The sequence below is a fragment of the Coregonus clupeaformis genome, chromosome 34, assembly GCF_020615455.1.
Source record: "Coregonus clupeaformis isolate EN_2021a chromosome 34, ASM2061545v1, whole genome shotgun sequence".
In the NCBI taxonomy this organism is placed as follows: domain Eukaryota; kingdom Metazoa; phylum Chordata; class Actinopteri; order Salmoniformes; family Salmonidae; genus Coregonus; species Coregonus clupeaformis.
Genome location: NC_059225.1, coordinates 36,521,129 through 36,529,623, shown reverse-complemented (window position 1 = coordinate 36,529,623; position 8,495 = coordinate 36,521,129). Strand labels below are relative to the sequence as shown.

Below are 8,495 nucleotides of genomic sequence, written 5' to 3'. Positions count from 1 at the left end.
TACTATTACCCATTTCAATTAGAAAATGTTGTATGTTACCTATAAAAATGTTTATGACCCCCTTTCAAAAATGTACCACTTATTTGCTGGTATAACCATTTTCTACATATCAGTGGGTAACTGGCAAATCTAGAGGGGTGGGGGGTGGTGATAAACCATGGGGGCAAATTAGGGGGGGTGTTAAACAATGGAAGTGTTAATTAATTTACTTGCAATAAAGCAGAACCATTCACACAGACCTGATCCCTGTTTTTTGTTTACAGTGTCTGTGAAAATGCAATTTTGAATCATGACTACGTCTTTAGGTGGCTTTTATTTTTCCATGTTTTTAACCCCTTCCCCTTTCAGATATATGAAAAGGCTGGTATAACAATACAGGCGTGGTAAATTAGTGTGATTTTGGTCTGGTCTGTGTATGAAAGGGATACAGTGCATTCGGAAAGTATTCAGACCCCTTCACTTTTTCCACATTTTGTTACGTTACAGCCTTACTCTAAAATTGATTAAATAGTTTTTTCTCAATCTACACACACTACCCCATAACGACAAAGCAAAAATAGGTTTTTAGACATTTTTGCAAATTAATCAAATAAACTGATATCACGTTACTCAGTACTTTGTAGAAGCATCTTTGGCAGCGATTACAGCCTCGAGTCGTCTTGGGTATGACGCTACAAGCTTGGCACACCTGTATTTGGGGAGCTTCTCTCATTCTTCTCTGCAGATCCTCTCAAGCTCTGTCAGGTTTGTGCCACTTCTGCGTTGTCTTGGCTGTGTCGTTAGGATCGTTGTCCTGTAGGAAGGTGAACTTTCGCCCAAGTCTGAGGTCCTGAGCGCTCTGGAGCAGGTTTTCTATCAGCGTGGGGTCAAAATAATCGGTGGTGAACAGAGTTGACTTCTTGGTGTTCAAGTGTAGTGTGATAAATGATCAGGTGAAGAAATAGAGATGTTCCATCTTATGTAAATAAGGTCTTTTTGTTTTCTATTTTTAATACATTTGCTAAAATTGTAAATCAGAAAAACACCCCCAAAGCATAATGTTCCCACCTCCATGTTTGACGGTGGGGATGGTGTTCTTGGAGTCATAGGCAGCATTCCTCCTCCTCCAAACACGGCGAGTTGAGTGTGCTCCTAATCTCAGCTCCTTACCTGTACAAAAGACACCTGGGAGCCAGAAATCTTTCTGATTGAGAGGGGGTCAAATACTTATTTCCCTCATTAAAACGCAAATCAATTTATAACATTTTTGACATGCGTTTTTCTGGATTTTTTTGTTGTTATTCTGTCTCTCACTGTTCAAATAAACCTACCATTAAAATTATAGACTGATCATGTCTTTGTCAGTGGGCAAACGCACAAAATCAGCAGGGGATCAAATACTTTTTTCCCTCACTGTACATGAATTGAAGTGACGAGTCATAACTCCACTGCCTACAATTACCTGTATCAAAGTATGTCTGACAGTGTTAAGGACGAATCTGAGTATCTCCTTGAGACAGGTCTTCATAATAGAGATAAGGTCAGTAAATGTTATAAAATAAGAAAGCCGTAACTCATTTTAACATAGGAGTGTTGGCATGAGGCACGGTGCAAGAGTTCAGGAAAACATACAGATAATCCAAAACATACGGTGCACATATACATGCGCCTGAACGCACTCATTCCCAGAGGCCCATGCACACCAACAAGCACACGCACACGTCCACACACACACAATATATATATATATATACAGTGGGGAGAACAAGTATTTGATACACTGCCGATTTTGCAGGTTTTCCTACTTACAAAGCATGTAGAGGTCTGTAATTTTTATCATAGGTACACATCAACTGTGATAGACGGAATCTAAAACAAAAATCCAGAAAATCACATTGTATGATTTTTAAGTAATTAATTTGCATTTTATTGCATGACATAAGTATTTGATCACCTACCAACCAGTAAGAATTCCGGCTCTCACAGACCTGTTAGTTTTTCTTTAAGAAGCCCTCCTGTTCTTCACTCATTACCTGTATTAACTGCACCTGTTTGAACTTGTTACCTGTATAAAAGACACCTGTCCACACACTCAATCAAACAGACTCCAACCTCTCCACAATGGCCAAGACCAGAGAGCTGTGTAAGGACATCAGGGATAAAATGGTAGACCTGCACAAGGCTGGGATGGGCTACAGGACAATAGGCAAGCAGCTTGGTGAGAAGGCAACAACTGTTGGCGTAATTATTAGAAAATGGAAGAAGTTCAAGATGACGGTCAATCACCCTCGGTCTGGGGCACCATGCAAGATCTCACCTCGTGGGGCATCAATGATCATGAGGAAGGTGTGGGATCAGCCCAGAACTACACGGCAGGACCTGGTCAATGACCTGAAGAGATCTGGGACCACAGTCTCAAAGAAAACCATTAATAACACACTACGCCGTCATGGATTAAAATCCTGCAGCGCACGCAAGGTCCCCCTGCTCAAGCCAGCGCATGTCCAGGCCCGTCTGAAGTTTGCCAATGACCATCTGGATGATCCAGAGGAGGAATGGGAGAAGGTCATGTGGTCTGATGAGACAAAAACATAGCTTTTTGGTCTAAATTCCACTCGCCGTGTTTGGAGGAAGAAGAAGGATGAGTACAACCCCAAGAACACCATCCCAACCGTGAAGCATGAAGGTGGAAACATCATTCTTTGGGGATGCTTTTCTGCAAAGGGGACAGGACGACTGCACCGTATTGAGGGGAGGATGGATGGGGCCATGTATCGCTAGATCTTGGCCAACAACCTCCTTCCCTCAGTAAGAGCATTGAAGATGGGTTGTGGCTGGGTCTTCCAGCATGACAACAACCCGAAACACACAGCCAAGGCAACTAAGGAGTGGCTCCGTAAGAAGCATCTCAAGGTCCTGGAGTGGCCTAGCCAGTCTCCAGACCTGAACCCAATAGAAAATCTTTGGAGGGAGCTGAAAGTCCGTATTGCCCAGTGACAGCCCCGAAACCTGAAGGATCCGGAGAAGTTCTGTATGGAGGAGTGGGCCAAAATCCCTGCTGCAGTGTGTGCAAACCTAGTCAAGACCTACAGGAAACGTATGATCTCTGTAATTGCAAACAAAGGTTTCTGTACCAAATATTAAGTTCTGCTTTTCTGATGTATCAAATACTTATGTCATGCAATAAAATGCAAATTAATTACTTAAAAATCATTCAATGTGATTTTCTGGATTTTTGTTTTAGATTCCGTCTCTCACAGTTGAAGTGTACCTATGATAAACATTACAGACCTCTACATATTTTGTAAGTAGGAAAACCTGCAAAATCGGCAGTGTATCAAATACTTGTTCTCCCCACTGTATATATTATTTTGTATACTCTGGCATTGATCGGGATTGCTGTGGAATGTGGCTGTTTTTCTTGATTGTTTGCTGTGCTGTATTTTAGTTTGTTTTTGTACAATCTGATTTTGTCTATGATTTGTATTTGCAGGGCTCCCTTGCGAAAGAGACCCTGGTCTCTATGGTGACTCCCTGTTTAAGTAAAGGTAACATTTAAATTTAAAAGGCATGCACTCTGTGGATTTGCCTAGATGCAAACTCTTCCTGGGGATACCTGTTGGGTGCGTTTAGGTTTCAGAGAGAGACGTGTCTCTTTGACTGACTATGTTTATTCTTAGCTCCTGGTTCTTTCATCTCTTTCAAACAGCTCTTTACTAAAAGGTAATGTGTCGTTCAGGAGTGAAAGTACGCTTAAGCCTTACTTTCAGGTCACAGAAAAACTTGTAGTCCAAGGCATGACCCACGAAAAAACGGTTAGGAATTTCAAACCCCACATCTGTTAAGGTAAATACAGACACATAGAATGATATATGTTAAATATGTAGACATGGTCTGAATAAACCATACATTCAAACCTGAGTCAATGCCAGGGGTTATATCATGTATGTATAGTAGAACATCTAATTGAAATGTCTCAGGATCAAATACCAACCTCAAACAAAGCACTTTGTAATGTATTAAACGTTAAACATACATTTACAATACAACTTAATTCAGTTTTCAAAACCACCTTGGCTTTAGACTGAGATTATATGAGTAACTTGAGATATACAGTATAAATCTTGTTCTGAAGGATGACTGAAGGATGAGTGAAATCCTAGATGACATTTAATAGAGATGCACTTACAGTCTGGAAGGCTTCCAACCACATTAGAGACCCTTTTCACCAGGAAACAGACATGACATTACAACCATTAATTCAGCTAATCTTTGCAATAAATCATGCGGAAGAGATTGGACTTGATCTCAAATGACAACCATTTAAAGTGATACTCCATAAACAGTGTATGACTACATTATAGTGAAGATGACGATAGTGTAGCTATTATCATTCAGATAGGAACAACACTGGTTACGGAAGCGTCAAAGGGGCACATACAGTACAGAACCTATACCATTCTAAATCTAAACAATAGTGTTGAATACACATGGATTGATTCATGCAAAAAATGCAATACTAACAAGCAATGAATACTCAAGCAATGAAACACAATCACAAACCTTATTTACAACCTGAGAGAAATGTAAATAGAAGTATGGTGACAGAAGGAATGCATATCTCCAGACCCTGCTGTAACTAGGGAAGAGTGACGTCTTGTTCCTGCTGCTGTCACAGGCTCATCATTTCCAACCCGTGAACACGGAAAACTTTGACAGGCTGACTCACCCGGCGACCTTGACCATCTTGGGTTCAAAGGCCTGCACATGCTTCAGAAAGGCCATCATGGTCTTTCTTGTGTCAACTATAGCCTAGGGGTGGGGGGACGAAGAGGAATAGAGAGAGTGAGGGCCGTGAATGTGGACTGCTATCAGAGGAAAATGTATTGCAATTGCAAATCAACTGATAACATGTACAGTATGTTATACAGTTCTGTAAAATAAATGAATCCATATAGATTTATACAGATATCAATGACAATGTTTTGCCTTGCTTTGAAATTGTTCCTTGAGATCTGAGATTAACAACAAGACCTATGATATAGAAGTACAGCATGTAGTGTGGCAAAATGAGTGCAATTTTGTGTTTGTGTGTGTGTTTATGTCACACAGCCCATCTAGAATGTTGATTGGATCTCAGATGCCGTTTTCCCTCTAGAGTGGGGCTAAACAGCCATCATGTGATGTAGTGTTATGCATAGTTGACTTCAGTCTGAAACATCTCAAAGGGAAAATACCACTTTTTCTCCATTTGTTTTCAATACAAAAGAACACCTATGTGCTCCAGGAGGTTGGAGGGTAGGGAGAACACTAGCTAATTTTCCCCAAACATCAGACACCCCCTGACCTCGGACACTTTCTAGCGGTTGGAGGATTGAATCACCTCGAGCTCAACATTTAAATGGACTGAAAAATAACGGTAAGTTTTGTGACTAACGACACCCTTTTAGCTAGCTGACCACCGATTTTCAGTGCAATTTATGTAAGTTAAGTTAGGTTTTGAGAGTTTTCAAAAAAGTTATATGTACACATTTTGTGGAACACGCTGCATATTGTAAAATTCGACTGCGCGACAGACCACACCTAATTTAATATCCAACTTTTTACCTCTGAAATATAGCTAACGGATTTTCTAATGTTGCTATCTTAGTTGCTAAATGTTGATAGAACTGCTAAGTAAGCAAAAAGGAAAGAAATTGTAAGTGTTAGATAATACATATCACGAAAACAGCTGCATGTTGTCAAGCTTTACCGTATCAAAATTGGAGTCCTCTGACGGAGGCGTTTTGCACAATCTGCAAAAATGTATTTGGAACTTTGAACCATGAACTTTTCGACACCTATCACTGTTGGCTATATTTCATCTTACAACAGCTACATAGAGGCAGTATTTAGTTAAATGGTACAATGTATGCATCAATATTACACTAATTGGGACACTAATTTTCATTACAGATAACATCAAACAAAAAACGTGGGTACACTTTCAGTTATTGTGAAAACTTTCATCACCTTTCAATGCCTTAGCTTTGAAATGTAAATGTTTATACATATTCAGATTGAGTTATCTTTCTAAAATGTGTATAGTATGCCAAGTTATTTAGCTACATGTATTTACCACTGCAGCATGGAGAAAGTCAAGAGGAAGCAGTGGAGTGAGGTGGACATGTTCCATGCCATGGAGGACTGCGGGGCAGGGATGGCTATCCGCCAGGCTGCCAAGGTTAGGCATCTTTTGTTTTTAGGAGATTACCATGTGTATGTGAATTTTATCTGCTAGTAACAGTTTTCTTTTCTTATCTACCAAGGTGCATGGTGTACCTCGGCAGACCCTGGCGGACAGGCTGAGCGGCCGGGTGACCCATGGTTGTCGCAGTGGACCACCCACATTGCTTGCACCAGAGGATGAAAAGTCTCTGGTGCAGTACTGTATCTACTGCGCCAGCCATGGGTTCCCCCTTCACCAGACAGAGGCTGATGAAATACGCAGACAAAATACGCAGGTATTTGGTGTTCTATGTGTTTATGTATGTAGAATGCTGGACTGACTGTTATCAATGTGTGTGATGTAAATGTGGATGTGTATGGTGATGCCAAAACAAACATTTTCATCCTGGATGGACAATTATATATTCTATTCTATTGTAGGTTTCGGCACCCAGGGGAAACAATCCCACCACTGGGGAAGAGGTGGTGGGAAATGTTCAGGAGGAGGCACAAGAACCTAAGCATGAGGAGGCCGGACACCCTGGACAGGGGGAGAGCTGAGTGTGCCACACGTCCGACGATGGACACCTTCTTCACTTCTTATGAGAAGCACTTGGAGGAGAGTGGGTTGAGGGAGAAACCCAGACAAATCTATAACTGCGATGAGTCTGGGTTTCGTAGCGACCAGACTGGTCACACCACCTTAGCCATTTTGACCACTCCTACATATACATGAGTATACTCCTGAGTGGCGCAGTGGTCTAAGGCACTGCATCGCAGTGCTAACTGTGCCACTAGAGATCCTGGTTCGAATCCAGGCTCTGTCGCAGCCGGCCGCGACCGGGAGACTCATGGGCGGCGCACAATTGGCCCAGCGTCGTCCAGGGTAGGGGAGGGAATGGCCGGCAGGGATGTAGCTCGGTTTATAGAGCATGGCGTTTGCAACGCCAGGGTTGTGGGTTCGATTCCCACGGGGGGCCAGTATAAAAAAATTGATATATGTATTCACTAACTGTAAGTCGCTCTGGATAAGAGCGTCTGCTAAATGACTAAAATGTAATGTAAATGTACATGGTAAACAAATCAGAATTTGCCAGAGTATTCCGCTACCCGTACCAGCGATGCAAGGACATGCGCTATGTGGTGGAAGGGTTTAAGAAGTGTGGCCTCTTCCCTTTTGACCCTTCAGCCATTGAAGGGTCCCGTTTAATGCCGTCTCGGACCCTACCGGGTCCCAACACCGCCTCTACTGGAACCAGCAGCACTGTGCCATCCATCAGCACCTCCTCCCCAGCGACCACAGGAGGACCCTCAGCCCCTGCCCCAGTCCCAGCCGCTGCTCCAGTCCTATCCCTAGCTCTAGAAGAGCACCCCCTAATAGAGGGGGGCTGATAGCGAAGGACCTGGGGCACATCCTTACTGTCCTGAAGTATCGGCTGGACCGATACAGAAGACTCCCTGTGGTCGCCACATGCCTCACCGGGGAGGAATACACGCGCCAGTGGCAGGAGAGGGGTGAGAAGGAGAGGGCCGGGGCAGAGGAGAAAGAGCGTCGGGCAGCCCTCAGAACACAGAGGGCACAGGAGAGGGCTGCCATGGATGAGACCATCGACGCCATCGCCTCTGCTGGACCCCCTGCTGGAACCACTCCTGACAGCTGCATCACCACTGCCAGTGCCTCCCAGTGTGCAACACCTGTAGGAGCGGCCGGAGTCCCCAGCTGCAGAAGAAGGCCACATGCCTACTCTCCCGGCCACACCATCGTCGGCCCCTCAACCCCACCATTACAAACACCAGCTCCTCCAAGCCATCGTCGGCGGTTTTGTCCACCACCACCCCAATGCACACCACCCCCAATGTCTGTCACCACCAACACGGCCTCCTCTGGACCAACTGCCTCCTCCGTCTCCCCTGGTCACACCACCATAGCAGCCTCGTCTGGTGTCCCTGCCCCCTGCAATTTGAATACCACCACCTCCACAGGTAAACACATGTTAAATTACGAACAAATGACTGTTTGTTATCTGTTTTATAAAACAGCAATGTAAAAAATATATATATATATCTTTATATATCTACAGTACATAGCACCAGCCCTCAAATCATCTCCACCTCCTCCAAAACCCCTGCAGCTTCCTCCAGAGGTATTGATGTAAAAAAGTTGAAAAGGGTTTTCATGCAACATGCTCTGTCTAACACCACTTTTTCTCAAACTGCAGCACAGAAAAGGAAGAGAAAAGCTACACCGGTCACATCTGTCACACCACCCATGGCACCACTCTCAGGTACTTCATAATCTGTTTTTCTCG

The 8,495-nt window shown here is 43.5% G+C and overlaps 1 long non-coding RNA gene and 1 pseudogene across 1 annotated transcript; one reads left to right on the top strand and one right to left on the bottom strand.

The window, feature by feature from the left end:
• Window positions 1-3,453: 3,453 nt before the first annotated feature.
• LOC121549567 overlaps window positions 3,454-8,495 on the bottom strand; it is a 32,250-nt pseudogene continuing 27,208 nt past the window's right edge.
• Window positions 5,327-6,123, top strand: LOC123482478. Its single transcript, XR_006657747.1, has 3 exons — window positions 5,327-5,398; window positions 5,935-5,953; window positions 6,106-6,123. It is a non-coding gene; the product is annotated as an uncharacterized LOC123482478 (long non-coding RNA).